This window comes from Pongo pygmaeus, chromosome 1 (genome assembly GCF_028885625.2).
Source record: "Pongo pygmaeus isolate AG05252 chromosome 1, NHGRI_mPonPyg2-v2.0_pri, whole genome shotgun sequence".
NCBI lineage: Eukaryota > Metazoa > Chordata > Mammalia > Primates > Hominidae > Pongo > Pongo pygmaeus.
The window spans coordinates 72,550,202-72,569,206 of record NC_072373.2 but is presented as its reverse complement, the minus strand read 5'-3'; the positions used below and the strand labels follow the sequence as shown (position 1 = coordinate 72,569,206).

Sequence of the window (19,005 nt, the reverse complement as noted above, 5' to 3'; positions counted from 1 at the left end):
AACAAGACTGGGAATGCATCTTTATCCTGGCTTGGTTCTTGTAGCATGATTTTCCAGGACATGCGTGGGATTGTGGAAAGAGCACCTAAACTCTTCCATGGTACCTCCTAGGAAATCTAGGCACAATCGGGATCTGCTCATAGCCTACTCCCTAGTGCTATTCACCCCCCAAATATGAAGCTTCTTCTTCAAAAAGAACACACCTAGAGTCACTGGAGATGCCAAATTGATTGTGAGATATTTGAAGGCCAAGGTTCGGTGGCATTCGTCATCATATCCCTAGCACCTAGCCAGTCACAAAGTAGTTGTTCACTACATGCTTATGACTGAAAGTAAATAATGATAATAGCCATAAATTTAATGATCCTTTACCTCACATTAGCATAGTACTAAATGTTTTGCATGGATTTTCTCATTTACTCTTCACAACAATCCCAACAGGTAGATGCCATTAGTCTTATGTTAGAAATAGCAAAAAATAGCAAAAAATAGAAATAGTAGCTGGTAGAGCAGGTATTCTGTTTGACTTGAGTGCTTTTAACCACTCCACGGTACTCCCTCTCACAGGTGAGGTATCCATAGTCTCTGCCTTTGAGGGGCTCCAAATCTGGGGGAGCCAGAACACAACTACACACATGAAAACATTTTGCAGAGCAGATTATGTAAATGGTTCAGCTCTGTCAGCAGAGTTCTGTAGGGATCTTTGAGAGCTATATTAGTTTACTATTGCTGCATAGCAAGTAACTACAGACTCAATGGCTTAAAAGAAATCCATTTATTAGCTTACAGTTTTGTAAGTCCAAAGTCCAAGCACAGTCTGGGCATGGTGGTTCATGCCTGTAATCCCAGCAGTTTGGGAGGCCAAGATTGGCAGATCACGAGGTCAGGAGTTCGAGACCGGCCTGACCAACATGGTGAAATCTCATCTCTACCAAAAATACAAAAATTAGCCAGGCATGGTGGCACATGCTTGTAATCCCAGCTACTCAAGAGGCTGAGGCAGGAAAATCACTTCAACCTGGGAGGTGGAGGTTGCAGTGAGCCGAGATCGTGCCACTGCACTCCAGCCTGGGTGACAGAGCAAGACTCTGTCTCAAAAAAAAAAAAAAAAAAAAAAGTCCAAGCACAGCAGGACTGGGTTCTTTGCTCAGGATCACCCAAGGCTAAAATCAAGGTATTGGTCAGGCTGCTTCCTCATCTGGAGCTCAAGGTCTTCTTCCTAGCTCATGTGATTGTAGCAGAATTCACTTTTTTGTGGTTGGAGAGCCAAGGTCTCTGTTTCCTTGTCAGCTACAGCTGGGGGCTGCTATTAGCCCCTAGAAGTCACCCATATCTCTCATCCAATGGATCTTCCATCTCCAAAGCCAGCAATGGAGAATGTCTCTGGGGTCAAATCCCTCTCACACTTCAGGAAGAACCCAGTCTCATTTAAGGGCTCACCTGATTAGGTCAGGCTCAGCCAGGATATTCTCCTTAAAGGCAATTGATTTGGCAGGTGATTACATTTGCAAAATTCCTTCATGGCAGCACCTAGATTAGTATTTGCCTGGATAATTGGGAGAAGGTGTGTGTGCCCCAGGAGGTGGGAATCTTGCAGACCATCTTAGAATTCTGCCTACCATGAAAGCACAGAGCAAGGACTGACTGACAAATAGAAGCTGCTCCACAGGTTTGTTCTCTTGCAGAGACTTTATCTGCTTCTCTATTCAGAGGCCCCAGTGGAGAGGGATGCATTCTGGAACCTTAAGGCAGATGATTATACAATACGTCTTAATCTGAGAGTGGGGTTTGGAGAGGAGGGGTGCAAGGCCCATAAAACAATGACTCTGCATGTTAATGTGCTGTACAAAGGTAGAGAGGCTGCAAATTGTTGTACCCCATGCTGGTTCCCCATCTTTCTCCTCTTAATAAGGTCTCTGTGGAGAGGATTTGCCCCAGAGGGTGCAAGCTGGGCAGGGTCTGGGTTTGTCTTTCTCCACAGCCCTACGTTCTCAGCAGAATCTGCTGCTTTTGCAGTTGGAGTTGATTACTGAATAATGAATTATCATTCTTTTTTCATTTTCTAGCCCTTTTCAGAAGTGTGCTGCTATTTTTCTACGTATTGAGTCTCAAAATGGAAAGCAAAGAAGATTTTTCTCTTAGAGGCGGGGAAAACACAATCTTAACAACCCCATTTTGGTCCTGCAGGTGAGAGTAATAATTATTTTAATTAATTCAGTTTCTGATTTGGAGTAATTTAATTTCTTCCTTGACTGGTCAATAAAATGTCTAATGAAGCAAGTTTCTTTGGATAATACCAGGCAGGGCCACTTGGTCAGATCAAAGAAGTTCCTGCCCTCCTGGAGGGCTGCTTCCTCCCTGCTGGGCAGGGTGAGGATGTGAAGGGGGATCTGGAAATGGGTGTTCCACTCAAGGAGAATAGAGCCACACCTGCGTCAGAGAACAGAGGCTTGCTCCAAAGCCCTCATGGGGTCGTGCTGGAGAGCTGCCCCACACATCACAAGTCGTGGGAGTTCTATAACGTGAGATTTGTTTTCCTAAGAAGGAGGCTGCATCCAGGCTGCCTCTCACATCCACTGTGAAAGAGGAGGTCAGTGCACTAAGGGCAGGTGGCCGCAGATGAGAAAGGAAAATGTCGCTGTGTTAGTCAGCTGTATTAGGCTCACTAACAAAGTAGGGAAACAACAGAAATTTATCTTCTCACCATTCTGAAGGCTGGAAGTCCAAGATCAAGGTGCCAGAAGGGTTGGTGTCTGGTAAGGTCTCTCCTTGGCTTGCAGAGGGCTGCCCTCTTCCTGTGTCCTCATAGGTTGGCCCTCTGTCTGTGTGTTGTTTATATCTTAAACTCCTCTTTTTATAAGGACCCCAGTCATATTGGACTGGGGCTCTTCCATATGACTTCATTTTACCTTAATCACCTCTTTACAGACCGTGTCTCCAAATACAGTAACATTCTGTGGTAGAGGGTTAGGACTGCAGTGTGTGACTTATTTTTATTTTTATTTTTTTTTGAGGCAGGCAGGGGAAACACAATTCAGCCCCTAGCAGTCACCCCCACAGACACTGGAATGAGGAAACCTAGAGTTCTTGGACAGCAGTGTAAGCAGAAACAGCCCAGAGGTTACTTCCTTAAAACTGACCTGTGACCCAGCAACAGGCCTTAAGTTACCACATTCCAAAGTGCATGGGGGGAGAAACGGCAGCAGCTGGGACTCTGTGCTGTGGCAGCCTAAGTGAACCTCTTCACGGGCTAATGACAAGTAAGAAAGGAGAGTAGAGCCTCTGCTGCTGGGATTTTAGTGTGTTTGTGAAAGGGTGTGTCTGTGTGTGTATGTGTGTGAGCAAGTGAGCATGCGTGTAGGAGAGTGTAAGGAAGTGTGATTGTGTTGTGTGTATAAGGGTGTGTGTGAAAGTCAATGTGTACATGAGTGGCGTGTGTGTGTGTGGGTGTTGTGTGACTGAGTGTGAGTGTTGTATGGTGTGAGTGTTGTGTGAGTGAATAAGTGTGTGTGCATTGTGCTATGTGAGTGTGTGTGAGTGTTGTGTGTGAACGTGTGAGTTGTGTATGTGCTATGTGTGTGTTGTGTGAGTGAATGAGTATGTGTGAGTGTTGTGTGTGTGTGAGTAAATGAGTGTATTGTGTGAGTTAGTGTGTGTATCGTGTGAGTGTAGTGTGAGTGAGTGTGTGTGCGTTGTGTGGGCGTGAGTGTTGTGTGTGTGACAGAGTGTATGTGTGTGTAGTGCTAGGAGGAATCATGACAGTGGCCACGTTGCCTGAATCACCTTTCCACCTTTACCACAGATTACTGGGGAGGACAGGAGGCAGGGCAAGGCATCTGCAATGAGGAGGACCCAGGTGTTCATGTGAGAGAGGAACACAGGAAAAAAAAAAAAAAAGCCTTCAGTCCCGTCGAGGGAAAGAAATGCACAGATCTAGATGCTAATATTCAGGTAGGAGCTGCAAGATTTTGATATTGCAGGCAGTTCGCAAAATCATTTATTTTAGATAAACATTTGCTCACTCACCATAGGTTCTTCTGAATCCCTCTCACTGGAGGGTCAATACCAGATTTTTCAAACATTAATGAGTACTATCAAGATCTCTTGCTTCTCTCAAATTTATTCATCTCAAGTGTATCCCTCCATTCCCTTGTCCTGAAATTTTATAAAATTCCCCAGGAGAAGGAAAGGCTCATTTACTCAGCACATATTTCTTCACATCCCTCCTCTAGGTGGGCTTGGGTTTTCTCCTTGGCACTCATCACTGGGTAACATAGTATGTTTTTACTATTCATCTGGTTTACTCTCTGGCTCCCATACCACCATGTATGCTCCATGAGGCCAGATAATTGTCCCCCATGGTGTTTCGCTGCTACATTTCTAGGGCCTTAAATACTGCCTGATACAGAATAGATGATTTAGAAATATTTGTTCAGTGAATGAGTGTATTTAATGAAAATCTAATATGCTCTAGACATTCTGCTAAGGACTAGAGAGAAGAAAATAAGTGAGATCTGGACCCTTTCTTCAATTCCCTTGTTGGTGGTAGGATCAGACCTGCATGCAAATGATGGGAGTACAGGTGATAAAGGGCCAGCAGAGGTCTATGAGGTCTTCGGAGAGCGATGTGGGAAAGGGAGGGGTGTGCTTTGCATTGAGCCAAGTAGAGAGCAACCTAGGGAAGATGTCACAGTAAGCCGGTACTTTCAGGACAAGTTGAGCTTTCCTGGCACAAACAGAGCTTGCAGGTTCAGGAGTGAATTAAGGAGCAGTCTAGGAAAGGGCACGGGGGTGTGAAGGCGCTGATGTGGAAACAGTATAGCATCAGCAAGGAGCTGCACAATCTAGTGTGCAGGACGTTTTGTGTATAGATCAAAGGGGAGAAGAGAAGACACCAAAATATCAGGGCTGCATGCCAGCTAGGGATTGGGAATTTTGTTTCATAGGAGCCTTGGAAGATTTGTTTTTAATATTTCAAGCCTATTAGTAACATGATCAAATTGGCAGTTGTGGTAGAATAAAGGAGAAATGGGACAGGAAGAGACTAGAGGCTGAAATGAGTTAGGAAAGCCCTGCAATAGACCTGGAAGGGCAGGGGAGGGGGAGAAGTGGGCATGGAGTCAACACTGAGAAAGCAGAAGCGACTGATCCAGTGACTAAAAAAGGCAAAGGAGAGAAGAAGCCAGTGGGATTAGGAGGAATCTGCACCTCCAGCTTGAGCAACGGGGTTAACAGTGGCACCATCCATTCATACGCAGAATGGAGAAAAATGGGAGGTATAATAGGACGTAATTTGAAATGTGCACACACTGTTGAGGGAACCACGTGGGTCTTTAAGAAGTGTTTCCTGTCCTTGGAGTCTGCAGAAGCTTTGGGATTGTCATCATCTCCAAAATGAACCAGCAAGAATATCATTTTTTGCCTCAGTCATCCTTTCCTGCCTCTCAATCCACCTTCCTCTGTACGTACCAAACTGTTCCTTCCGCTCTGCCTTTTCGAGCTGTGCTTGTTTCCTTGCTGATCATGTGTACCCTTACTATAAAGCTAGCATTATGTCCACATTTTGTTGCCTCAAAACTGAACACAAGCATAGCCAAGACACCAAGGAGACACCACTAGCTGTTTGTTGACTTGAACTGCACAGAGCTAAAGATTCAAAGGAGAGAAAGCCTTTCTGTAGTTTTTGTACATATTTAAAACTTTCTTAGCTGTTGGGAAGTTTAGAAACACACACACACACACACACACACACAAATAAAAATAAAAGCAGGGTGCCTCCTGCTTGGGAGAGACCTTGCCCCTCTCTTTTCTTTTCATATTTAGCTAATTGTCATTATTAGAACCCCACCTTCCAGGCAAGCTGGTAGCAGCACCTAGAGGTTTAAAATTGTTGGGAAAGTGGGGAGACGAGATGGTATCACTCTTCTGTGTCAGACAGGGACTCTGAGTAAGCACAAGTAACAATGAGACCTTGAGATCAGGGGACAGGGTGTGGGCAGCTTCTGTGAAGAGTGGGCAGGCAAGCTCAGCCCTGGCAACACCTGGGCACATGACTCTTTCCTAAGTCATAGGAGGCTCCCACTGAGAGAGAGACTGTCTTCTCAGATGGTCCATTACTGCAGGATTACAATCGTAAGAATTAGCTTAGATCCCTTATGAGAGGGACCAGATTGAAGACAATATGCTGCTTAGTTTCCCTAGTTCTCTTCCGTTGCAAACAAGGCTCTAAAAATGCTCTGCAGAACTAAGTCATGAATCATGCAGGAGAGAGCAGGAAAGTCTAGGATGAAGGAGGAACTGCTACCAAAAAAATGAAAACAAACCACAGGATGGAGACTCAATGGCAGGAACTGAAGGGTAAAAGATCCTGTAGCAGGAGTCCCATGGATGTGTACAGAGAGATGAGGGAAAGAAGTCTGATAATGGAGAAAATTGGGGAAAGGAGCAATAAGAGTTGCCAGAACATTGTCCTATGAATTGTGAAGTAGTCCTAAGACAGGTAGATTCACACACCTGGTGGATTCACACACCTGGGTGGGCACATGGAGAGTTATTTGCAGACATAGATCAAGCTAGTCTCTACCACCACCACCCCCGACTTTCCCTTCTGGCACTGAGGTCATTGGCATCCCAGAGAGGAGCAGTGGTCTCAGTCTTCTGACTTGGGGTCACAAAGGCAAAACTCTAGAGGCCTCATGCAGGTTATGTAAGTTGAGTGAACCCAACTAGGTATAGGAAAAATCATCCACCTGGATCTCACTGTTGATAGAAACCTGGATACAGAAAAATATGTCAGGGAATCTGCAGTGTGAGGGGATGACAAAAGGCACTGGCAGTCAACCACAATGTCAGAAGACAAGGGGGTGTGGTGGGCTAGGTAGTACACAAGGGGGCCTGTGCCAAGCTGAATGGTAGGGTCACCCTCCTACAACGCATCATCAGCATCGGAGACTGAGTGTCCAGTGCCTCTTACATATGATTTTTGAGAGAAGCTATACTAATTTTTATATGATGGCTGCCAACTTAAAAATATTCAGATTTTTAGATGATACAATTGATATACACAGGCACGTTGCATTCAGCCTGCAAGCAGTCAATTTAAAATCCCTGCTCCAGTCCAATCTTTCTCATTTTGCATATGGGGAAACAGGCCCATAGAGATGTCTTCCCCTCTGTTACACTGTGAATTGGGGCAAAGGCCACACCTAGAGCCTAGGTCTCCCCAAACCCAGGCCTCCTGCATCTCCTATTGTTCCAGCTTGTTTCTCTGGTTTCCTCAGCCTTACTCCCCACTCTCAGAATCTGTTTTGGCCTCATATGCTGCCCCCTGGTCGTCAATAACATCACTGCATTATCCCACTCAGCATCCTGTGTACCACACATGTATTCCACCTGCCCCCAAAAAATCAACAAAAAACTTAATCCTTCAGGACCTGTAGTGAGTTGAGTTGTTCACATTCCCACAAACATGTTCACATCCTAATCCCAGAACCTGTGAATGCTAGTTTATTTGGAAAAAGAGTCTTTGCCGAGGTAATTAAGTTAAAGATGTCGAGATGAGGGCATCATTCTGAGTTAAATAAGCAGGTCCTAAGTGAGTGGTGTCCTTATAAGAGGAAGGCAGAGGAAGAGCACACAGACAGAAGAGGAGGAGGTAATGTGCCCCTGGACGCAGAGATTGCAGTGATGTGGGCATAAGTCAAGCAAGTCAGCAGCCACCAGAAGGTGGAAAAGGAAAATAATAGATTTCACCTCAGGGCCTCCAGAGGAGGCACAATCCTGCCAACAGGTTGATTTCAGACTTGTGGCCTCCAAAACTGTGCAAGAGCTTACTGTGTTGTTTTAAGCCACCTGGTTTATTATAATTTGTTACAGAAGCCACAGGAAACTAATACAGAACTCTTTCTTCTGCCAAGGGATAGGAATTTCCTGTGAGAGTAATAACAGTAATAACTACCATTTTGGGGGCATTTCATCTATGCCAGGTCCATATGTTTCCTACAGTCCTCATACCATTTTTAAAAATAGATGTTATCTCCTTCGTTACCTCTCTGCCCACCTATTACAGAAACAGGGAAACACACCTAGAAGCCACATAGCTCCTAAGCAGTACAGTCACGATTTGAACCCCAAGTTCTTTATTCTCACTACATTACCCATAGGGAACTCCCTGAAGTAAGCTTATATAATATAACAGTGAACTTGCAAAGCTCCAAAGAGTGGTTCTTATGATGGAAGTTTCCATTCTAATAGGTCAGTGTAGACATTTTTGTTTGACGATTACTACACTTCTAAGATTTAATATGTTAAGCTAAATTATGCCAATTAATATTAACAGAAAGAATCATGCTTGGTGCACAGCTCTGTGTCCTGGGCTGGTGGTTGAGGCAGAGCTGTGCTAATGCACATGACTTTCAGTTGCAGGCATTGTTGGGCTGTGTCCTAAGGTGAATCAACATGAAGAAAAGCCCTGGCTGCTCGTGCACTGATAACTTCATCTTTTCAGACATCTGGGAATTACCACCACAATGTCTGGAAAAAAATGACTTCACACTAATGCAGCAGAGGCAAACCATGGTTTGGCCAAAAACGGAACAGAATTTACAAGGGAAAAGGGAAGTTCCTGGAGTAATATGGTGAGTAGATTCTGATCCAGAAAAATAAGACTTAAGTATGGATTTTAAATGTTAAGCTTGAGTAGTTAGAGAATTAAAGTTAATCCCTTTAATCCTCAATTTGCAAATCTGTAAAATGTAAAAATAGAAATAATATGTACATATTATATGGAACAGTTTCTGGCACATATTTGGCTCTCAGTGAATAGTGCTTATTAAATTATTGATGCTGTTGCTATTAATTGTGCTGAGCTCACTCTCTGCCTTATTATACAAAATTTTGACTAAAATATTCTGTAAGAGAATATCACAAAACCATCCCATCACTAGCTTATTTTTTTCTTTTTATAGTTATATTAAGAATTGCAATCCAACACCAGAAATAAGCACTCTTTCAAATTATCCTTTAAAATAACTTGTTGCAAACATACATAAATTCACTTCACATATAATATTTTTTCAATTGACTTAGAGTCTGTGAAATTAGACCTGTTAGAGGAAAAAAAAATCTATAAAGGCTGCACTCATTCATCCACCAGATATTTATGGAGGAACATCTCCAGAATCAATGCAAAGTGCATAATTGCCCTAAGAGCTATGGGTAAAATGCCATGGGATTATAAATGGAAAAACACAAAGAAGTTGGTTAATTAAAAAATTAAGTGTAAATTCAGAAGAGAGAGAATTACCTTTCAGTAATACATGAGGTTGGGGAGGGAACAAGACAAATGACAGAAAAGCAACACAAGGGGAGGCTGTGTGAAGGCGGCTGACTTCTGGTTGGATCCTAAAGGATAGGTCATGTTTCATTGTGCAGAACAAGGGCTTTCTAATCAAGAAAGAGATAGAAAAATTCTAGATGTCTAAGGGAAGCAGCAAATGAGTCTGCTTAATGGGGTAAAGGGTAAATAAAACTAGGTATTTGATTTGATATTGGAAAGGTAAGTAGGAGAGGCTTCAAATATAACCTGAGCATTGTGATCCTTAGTTGTTAGATTATGTGTGTCCTTAACAACCTTAGTCAATGAGAGATATGATCAGAAACGGGTATTTTGCAATTTAAGTGTGTAGTCTATGTTGGTGGGAATGAAGGCAGAGAGGATGGTTACGAGACCATTTTAATAACCTAGATGAGAAGAGAATGAATGTTTAGTTGGGTGGATAAGAAGGGAGTGAAAGAAAACAGGGAGTTAGCTGAGAGACCACCAAATGATAAGATGTGCCAGGCTGAGGGGGAAAAAGTCAAGGATGACTCAAAAGTTTTAAATCTAAATGTCTGGGAAAATCTTCTGATAGTAACCTGAATAAAGAACATAAAACAGTGGCAAACTTTTCTGGAAAAACTGATATGCTTAGTTTGGTATGCATGAAGATCCCCATCATGGAAATTAAAAAAAATGAATTTAGAGAAAGTTTGGCCCTAAAGATTGAGAAGGATAAAGCTCTACATAAGATAATAGTAAATAGCCTTGAGTGAGCTTAAGATAACTAAGGAAGAACATAAGGAAAAAGAAAAGAAGGAGACATAGACAGCCTCTTGAGGGCAACATCTAATTTCATGTGGGTTGAAGTAAAATATGCTGAGAAAGGGCAGTCTGGGAGGCAGGAAGAAAATAAAATTATTCCAAGGGCTCTGTATTAGTCAAGGTTCTCCAGTGAAACAGAATCAATAGAAAAGGAAAGAAAGAGAAAGAAAGAAAGAGAAAGAGTGGGGGAGGGAGGGAGAGAAAGATAAAGGAGGAAGGTAGGAAGAAGGGAAGAGAGAAGGGGAAAAGGAGGAAGGAAGGAAGGGAAGAAAAGATAAGAAAGGAAAAAAGAAGGAAGGGAAGAAGGAGGGAAGGGAAGGAGGAAGGGAAAGATAAGAAAGGAAGAAAGGAAGGGGAGAAGCAAGGAAGGAAGGAAGTTAGTTATTAGGGAAAATAACGTACAGGATTATGGAGGCTGAGTAGTCTCACACAGACCATCTGCAAGCTGGAGACCCAGGGAAGCCAGTAGGATGGCTCAGTCCAAGTCCGAAGGCCTGAGAACCAGATGAGAAGACAGTGTAACTCTCAGTCTGAAGCTGAACGCATGAGAAATGGGGGCACCGCTCATATAAATTGCAGAGTCCAAACGCCATAGAACCTGGAGTTCTGATGTCCAAAGATAGGAGAAGAAGGGTGTCTTAGTTCAGGAAGAGAAAGAGATAATTCATCTCTCCTCTGCCTTTCTGTTCTATCTGGGCCCTCAGCTAATTGGACGGTGCCTGCCAGGTTGGGTAAGGGTGGATCTTTCTTACTCAGTTCATTGATTCAAATGCCAGTCTCTTCCAGAAACACCCTCACAGACAAACTCAGAAATAATGCTTTAACAGCATTTATGATGTTTTCAGAAACAAGATATGACTTGCCGTTCAGTTAGTTGTTCCTAGATGGCAACTTCCAGCCTATAGCAAATCTATATACTTAGTATTGCTGTCTTCATAAAATATATTAACAGAGTAACAGTAATATGGCTGCTGGAAGATGCAATGCCTAGATGAAGTGTTCAGAAGATTTTATGGAGTGAAGCAATCAGAAGAAGAGAAGTAGTGCCTTTGCCCTTAAAAAATTTCAATGGAGTTTTTATATTGATTTCATATTTAAAAATTATTAAAAACAGAACTATGTGCACAAAATGTAGTCTCATTTATGAAAATGACAGCCTAAAATCCTATTTAAGAACCAGTTTTCAATATATGGAAGTTGTTCGTGAGCATCTGAGTCATATTAGGATATTCTTGTTACAATTACTGAAGTTTGTAGAGAAAATTAACTTTCTGAAGTATTCCATAGGTACAAAAATGATAGGCTTTTTAAAAGTGAGCATTCAATTTTCTAAAATATATTGTTGGGTTTTTCTCATACTGTATTGTATATTTAAATATAATATGCATTATGTATACAATGTATATAAATTTAAACTATATACATTTGATTAAAAACATAGTATAATAATCGTATATGACATATCTGACATATCAATTTCCCTACATATGCATCTTTCTCTCTGGCTATTTAAAACAAAAACGTTCAATAGTGTTTTATTAACATATCTCTAAGAAGAAAGAGGTAGAGGCAACTGCCTTCCCTGACAATCAACTGCTCTCACATTATTTTCAAATTTTCATCATGAAATTGCATTTAGGAAAAGAAGAAGCCATTGGGGTAGGTGGGTGAATATTACAAGAAACTAAGTGAGGAGGCAAAAATAAAGTCGGAACCCAACTATCAATTTGAGGAGCAAATATAAGGCCAGCTTCAATTTTTTTTTAAATAATCAGGCAGTATCTCAACCTCATGCATTGTTCTGGATGTAAAGATGTGGCTTGGAATATCTCCCTTTCCTAATACCGCACCAAAGAATCAAGAATATATGTCAGCTTCCTCAAACCACAGTGGGGTTGGCAAAGGGGCAGCAATCCTGCAGAAGGGAGAGTCAGGTTGGCAGTCAGTAATTGTGCCATCTGCACTTGAATGGTCCTCTCTGCTGACTTCCATTTTGTAGAACTATTAACGGTCAACAGATTATGTATAAAGTACTTACTGTGCCTTTAAAACTTTTTAAACTACTAAGAGCCACTTACACATTTGGGAAGAATTCCATTTGCAGAGACCAAGCTATTACATTAGTTGGGTGAACATGCATTTTAAGGATTACATGTTAATGAAACCAGGTAAAATTTGGTCATTTGAGCAGCTGACCAGGCTTGTGAATGCTGGGACTCCGTACAAAAGGAAGTTCCTATTTGGGTCATTGATTTGCATAATTGAAGTAATTACCTTGGTGCTCTGCTTCACTCTGTCTGTAAAACTCACCAGATGAGGGAGGACTGTTTGTCAATCAGAATGATGACTCACCTTCACCCTTCCTGTGCCCCAGCAGCACTCCCTGGTTATCTGGCTACCTACATGGTGGTTAAGGGTGTGCCCAGTATGTTTCATCATTGAGGACTTTTCTCTTAGGTTCAGTTGAGGGAAAGATAGCATCAGAGTCATTATTTTTCACAGTCTGGATTTCTTGAATTTAGCTCAGATAAAGAGTATGGTGAGAGGGCCAAAAAGGTGGATGAGGCAGAAGTTAGGAGAACAGGTTTCTGATCTCAGCCTTGTGGCTAACTCGTTGTATAACTCTGATGGATCATGTCATCTCCCCAGCCCTCAGAACACTCCCAGTTAGAATGACAAAGGAATCAGGGTCATTCTAGAGAAAGGGGTCTGGGTCAGGTTAGGCAAAATCACTTCCTCACTGTCACCTATGTACACTGTGAGCTCACCAGCCCCAAACACCCAGATAATTACTTTGATGTTCCATGTCATTTGTCCCCTAGACCTTTCCCTTCTGAGTGGGAAGAAATATAAAATCATGAGTGCCAGGTAAAAATCAAACAAAAGCTTTCCTACGGCTGTGTGGCCCTTGGTCACTGGATTGGGGAACTAAAGTAGAGAAGGGCTTTTGTATAGGTTACTTAGGGCAGCCAGACTTTAAACCAGACTTTGCAACACTAAATAAATAGGAGACCCCAAGAAATTTCAAGGAAGAGTAGAAAACTGAGGAGGAAGAATAGATTTGGTCCAGAGTTCTTAATCTGCTACAGTTTCAAACTTTATTTTTTTAAGTCTCAAGACAAAGAAAGTGATACATAGCAGCTATCAAAAAAAAAAAAAAAAACCTCGATTTTCTTCTCTATTTCTTCTTTCTGAGCAGAGGTGGAGGTTCAAATGGCTAATTTTAGACTAGGCTGATGAGGAAAATAATATAAGTTAACTCAATTAACTAGATGTTATCACATAGTGCAAATGTGACCATGGACACAGTGGAGAAAGAGTGATCACCATGGAGATGTTAGTGCCCTCAGGTTCAGAAATTTGTTGTAAAATTGTTAGAATAATCATGTACAATGCATATAAAGATTTAAGGAGAGATTAAGTCAGAGGACACAAAGGCTAAGCATACTGATTTGTAGTCAGAGCAATGACATGTATGTTGTCAAAAACATGTATGTTCAAGCAATGATTATGGCCTTTATACCCTAGCACATTATTCCCAAGGAAGAATAAATCACACAGGTTCCCAGAAAGGAGAACATACCAGACAGGCTTGGGCTTATGCATTTTTCTCTGATAATTACCATGTTACTTAACTTTTAGGCTTCAATTTCTTTATCTCTATAAAATGGGAATTAATGGTAATTTCTACCTCGTAGTTGTGAGGATTTAATGAAAAATGCATGGAGAGCACTTAGCTTTAGTAAACTTTAGTAAGAGCTCAATTACTCATAGCTTTCATTAGTGTTACCATTCTGTTTTCATGGAAATACATATCAAGAAATCTGCTCAAGCTATGGGCAGTGCGATTTGTTTAGGCAAACTTGTACTTCTTAACTTAGAGTCATGAACAGGTAAGTGGAACATAGATGTTGGTAAATGTTGTTCTGTGGTTCGGTAATAGCTTTAGTAGATGAATCCAGAGCTCTTTTGTCCTAAAGCACAATAATTTAGTGTGTTTGCACAGCCTACAACACATTTTGGCAAATTAGCATCCATTTTGGCCTATTACATTGATGAATTCTCTAATGAAAGTGTGATTGTTGTCAGTCCTACATCTTGGGTGAGTCTCTTTGGAGACAGACAGCTTTGTTTAGTGTACAGCCAGAATTAGTCGTCCCAAACATCTTCCATAGGAATGCAAATGCTTGCCAAGGAGAAAAGAACAGGATAAATACCTCAACATAATCTATTGGAACTCCTAGAAAGGCAATTCAGTGCCAAACAGTATACATGCAATTCTGAAAAGAAAAAAAAGGAGGTTCCTCTCCTGTTTTCCTTCTAGTAAGATGGAAGGAATAGGGAATTCTCTTTTCAGGGACAGTGTTATGACACCAAAATGTTGTTCAGCCAACACTGTGAACAGAGGTCTTGCAGGGGAGACCATAATACTCAAGTATTTCACAAGGAGAAGGCTTACGATAAGTTAAAGAACATTTTGCAGATTATAAATGCATTTAGACTATTACTTATTTCAGAGATCAGAATTCATTAAAGTTAAATGAGTAGTTAATGGGCTACTTTGTGGTTTATTCTTGTATCATCATTAAAGTTGAGTGGGTACATGCATTCCCTTAAGCTGGAAGGCAAGATGGTTTCAGTTGTTTTCGTATTTATTGTTATTGTTGTTTCATTAGTAGCTGATAAATTATTCCTAATGAATTATCAAAAGCACTAATTATATCTGGGTTCCTCTTTTCCACTAACTAGCACAAGTGTAGAAGATTTCACATTTTCTGGGAAGCTTGTTTTGTTTTTGTTTTTTTAAATAATTTCTCTGTCCTAACTTTACCTCTGCTATCTCCAGTGTAGGTCAGGTGAGGATGGAACTGGTGAATGAGCAGAGGAGAAGGGTGGAAGAGTGCAGTGGTGATGACAGCCCTCCGCTGCTCCTTCCCCAGAGGAAGGAGCTCCAGTAAGTAAATCAAATCAACACCATACCTCCTATTCCTTTGTCTTTCATATACAGCTGCTTAAATTAGCTTTAAGTTCCCTGAAGGTAGGAATAGGTCTATTTTCAAACTGTGTTCAGGATCTAGCACCTTGCTTAATCAGTGTTAAATAGTAACAGTGAATTTTAATTGGCCTACTTTCAGAGCATCAGATTAAATTATTCTGCTAATTAATTGGTTGATCTCATATTTCACTTATATTGTCAGGTTATTATTTTTCCCTTTAGGGCTCAAGATGCCACTGACAGTTCAAATACTTCTTCATTAATTACCACATCTTGGATTTCACATAATTTTATTATAATTATTTTGATATCATATTTATTGAGCACCAGCATGTATTCAGAGCAGTTAAGAACAGAGGATTGGTTGCAGTTCCTTCCACTATATGAACATCAGTTCATTGCTTAAAATCCAATAGAAGGTGTACCTGGCTTGGCAGAGCAGAGCCTTCAATTAGGTTTAATTGGTCAGACATTAAACTAGTTTCATATAAGTGATCAATAGACATTTTATGACATTGGATCAAGTTTCTTTTTCACCAGCCAAATGTTTCCTGTTAATTGACTCATCTTGTCTTCCCTAGATAGCTGTGATATATAACTAAACCAATCCCTACATTTTAAGAGGAAACTAGGCAAACCGGTAGTTTTCAAGAGAAAAGGAAACAAAAGAGAAAAGAATTTGAAAATCTCCACAGGTCAAATGGTTAAAGCAACTGTTAGTGTTTTGCATGGAAAACAAAAAATGTAGTAAGGCATAGAAGCTCCATGCAACATTTAAACAGCTTACATAGATAGGAAATGGGTTAATTTCATGTAAGTAGAAAGAAAATTTTGCACAATATATGAAAAAACTAAACAAACTCTTAATATATACATTGGGGACCTTATAATACAGATAGTTCTTGTCATTAAAAGAGGCATTAAAAATGCTACATTTTAAAAATTTTAACAAATAATTATGAATGCCCTACTCTGCAAGACATTTTTTTTTAATAAGTAGAAATAAATCAGACAAAGCAATGGCTGCCAAGGAGCTTAGTTTTTAGTGTGTGTTTTCGTGTGTGTGTGTGTGTGTGTGTGTGTGTGTGTGGTGGTTGGGGGCAGTCACAGAAATAATCAGTCATGCAATTATGCCCCAGGTAGTAACGAGTGCTGTGCTGGGATGGCAGGCAAGCGAGGTCAGAGAGGTGGGTGAAGACCTAAGCAGGTCAGGGGCTTATGGGGAGTGTGGAAAGTTAAAATTTTAATCTAAGTGCAGCCGAGAACCTTCAGAGGGTTTTAAAAAGAGAAGACATTATCTGATTTGCATTTTTAAAAGATCACTCTGTCAGCTGTGTAGAGAATGGATTTTGAAGGAGGAAAAGAATGGAAGCAGAGAGACCAGCTAGGAGACTATTAGACTGAGACAGATAACAGATGTGGGCAGATAGATTTGGGGAATGTTCTTTAAGTAGAGTCACTGCTAGATAAAAAGTGAGTGATGAAGGAATAGGTGGAAGGTGGTAAGCACCTCAAGGGATGCTTGAAACAAATTTTTGCTTTAAATACGAGGTTGGAGATAATGGTATCTGAAGACTCTTTCTCCTCTGAAGTTGTGTAATTTTATGATAAACTTTGGGGGTGGCAACTCTATATCCTACATCAAATTTCTGCTAATACCAGAAGCACATATGTGAGCATCAACATTGATTATGGGACTGGAAGAGATTACAGCATCTATAAAAGCAGAGATGTTCTATTTTCTTCACTACTATTCCCCTAGTGCCTTGTATACTAGACAAATACTCAGAATCCAATAATTATGTGATAAATGCATAAATAAAAGGATGAAAAAGCTATAAATGTACTTTTTTATACCTGTAGTTGACATTCAAACTAAATTATCCCCACTCAACCCACCTTGCTCTTGTTGTAAGGGTTGTATTTGGTGACAACACAAAGAATTAACAGTAACTTACATATGCAGGTGTCAAAGCTTAGCAGTTGAAATGGATTAGAATGCTCCTCTTTCTCCAAATCACAAGTCTGGAAGTTGTCTTTTTTGATGCAACTATGCCAAGTTTTCCAAATTACGAAAAATAAAAATAAGGATATATACTAAGCTAATGTTAAGTAAAACCATTTGAATATACTTGTGCTTTAAGGATGCATGTGATATGTGGACACTAAGGAAGGTTTTTGCCAAATTGTACTGTTAATCGTAGAGCCTCGCTCTGAGTAGGCCCTTAGTAAATGTCAGTGGATCCATAACATCTAAGTTCATTGAGGATGAGGAAAACATATGAAATGTGGTTATCCAGTCTACCCTGAAGAGATTTTCAGCACTTTCTCTGGAGTCCCCTGTTCTTATGATTCTCGTAGGAATTGGTCTGTCATGTTAAGGTCTTTATTTACTTGCCTTTAAGTTCTTTCTAGATAAAGTAATTCCTGGTTTTAATAGCTTTTGTGAAATGCATAACTACTCTGTAGCCCCCAAAGACCCAACAGGGGCCTTTCTAGAGGTTTTCTGTTCTTCCTCTTTCCTCTTCCTGTCACTCACCAGATGGCTCCCTTCATTTCGCCTAATCCACAGAGTTTATTCACCCCTCTTTTACCATGAGGCAGAGGGAAAACAATGACAAACATACAGTAAACTTCATTAACAACAAACAGAAGTTGTTACCAAGGCAACAGAACAAGAGCATCCCTGCATCCAGCCATCACAGTGTGAAGTGAGTTTCAGATGAGGAGATGCCTTGAGGGGCAAGGAGACCCTTCAGGAAAAAGCTGACCTGATAAAGGAACCAAGGAGTTGCCATCCCAACTGATGTCTTTTTTTCCTTTCTCAATAAAGAGAAGAGCTTGCAAGAGCCCTGAAAGACAGACAGGCTGCATAAACTACTTGGGATTTCAAAGAGGTCCTGTTCAATTAATCTGACTACAGATAGATCAGAACGGTTCTACTTCTGGGTATAAGCGGAGGTGAGACTTTGGGGTGAAGAGATACAAGGAAAGGGGACAGGGCATTAAACACCTCTGAACTGCTGTGTACACTATAAATAGAAATGAGATCCTGTATTTATACAATGCCTTTTGTCCAGAAACCTGCACTCACAGCACAGACATCACCTCCCTAGGCTTCCAAACACCCCTGTGAGTTGAGGATCAAGGACAGGGATTATTTTACAGATGGGAAAACTGGCACTTAGAAGCAGTATATGTGCCAAGGCCCTTCAGAAGGCAGCAGCACAGCCAGAAACAGGATGCAGGTAAAAATACCAACAATAAATTCTTTTTATTGGTTCTTAACATCTTCCCTGCTGGATCAAGATCTTTTTCACAAAAAGACATTAAAGAGTCAAAGTCTTCCTTTCTCCCCAACAACAGGGAGCTTGCCTAATCTGAATGTGCTTGTTGCAGCCCCTGACACTGTGGATGGAGGGGGATCAAGGGTGGGCTTGTGGATTACACTTATCAAATTGAAATACTCTAGGGAAGAATTGTAGCTGCTCTTGAATTCACCTTCTTGGTTTAATGGAAGTACTTTTAGGAGATTCATTTTGATACCTCTCAACCATGTGGATTCTTAATCTGGGGACCTCAATCAATCAAACATGTTTATTGATTGGCTACCATGTTCAGATCTAGTGCTATGAATGAATAATAAATATTACCTATGGTACTCACCTGATAAAACTACTGTGTATCTACCATAATGCTCTCTAAAGAAGTACTGAAAACATATAGTAAACAATGAATGAACAAAATTAATATACCATAGATGGTGACAGGAGAGAATGTGTTAGGGTTCTAAGAACAACAGGGTATGACCTGAAGAACAACAGGGTATGACCTGTAAGAACAACAGGGTATGACCTGAAGTCAGAGG

At 40.8% G+C, this 19,005-nt stretch overlaps 1 long non-coding RNA gene across 1 annotated transcript; it reads left to right on the top strand.

Annotated features, from left to right (window-relative positions):
- Positions 1 to 3,194: 3,194 nt before the first annotated feature.
- On the top strand, positions 3,195 to 17,999 carry LOC129010562 (uncharacterized). The gene is made up of 4 exons (XR_008493030.1): positions 3,195 to 3,260; positions 8,419 to 8,636; positions 14,993 to 15,095; positions 17,710 to 17,999. It is a non-coding gene; the product is annotated as an uncharacterized LOC129010562 (long non-coding RNA).
- The last annotated feature ends 1,006 nt before the right edge of the window (positions 18,000 to 19,005 follow it).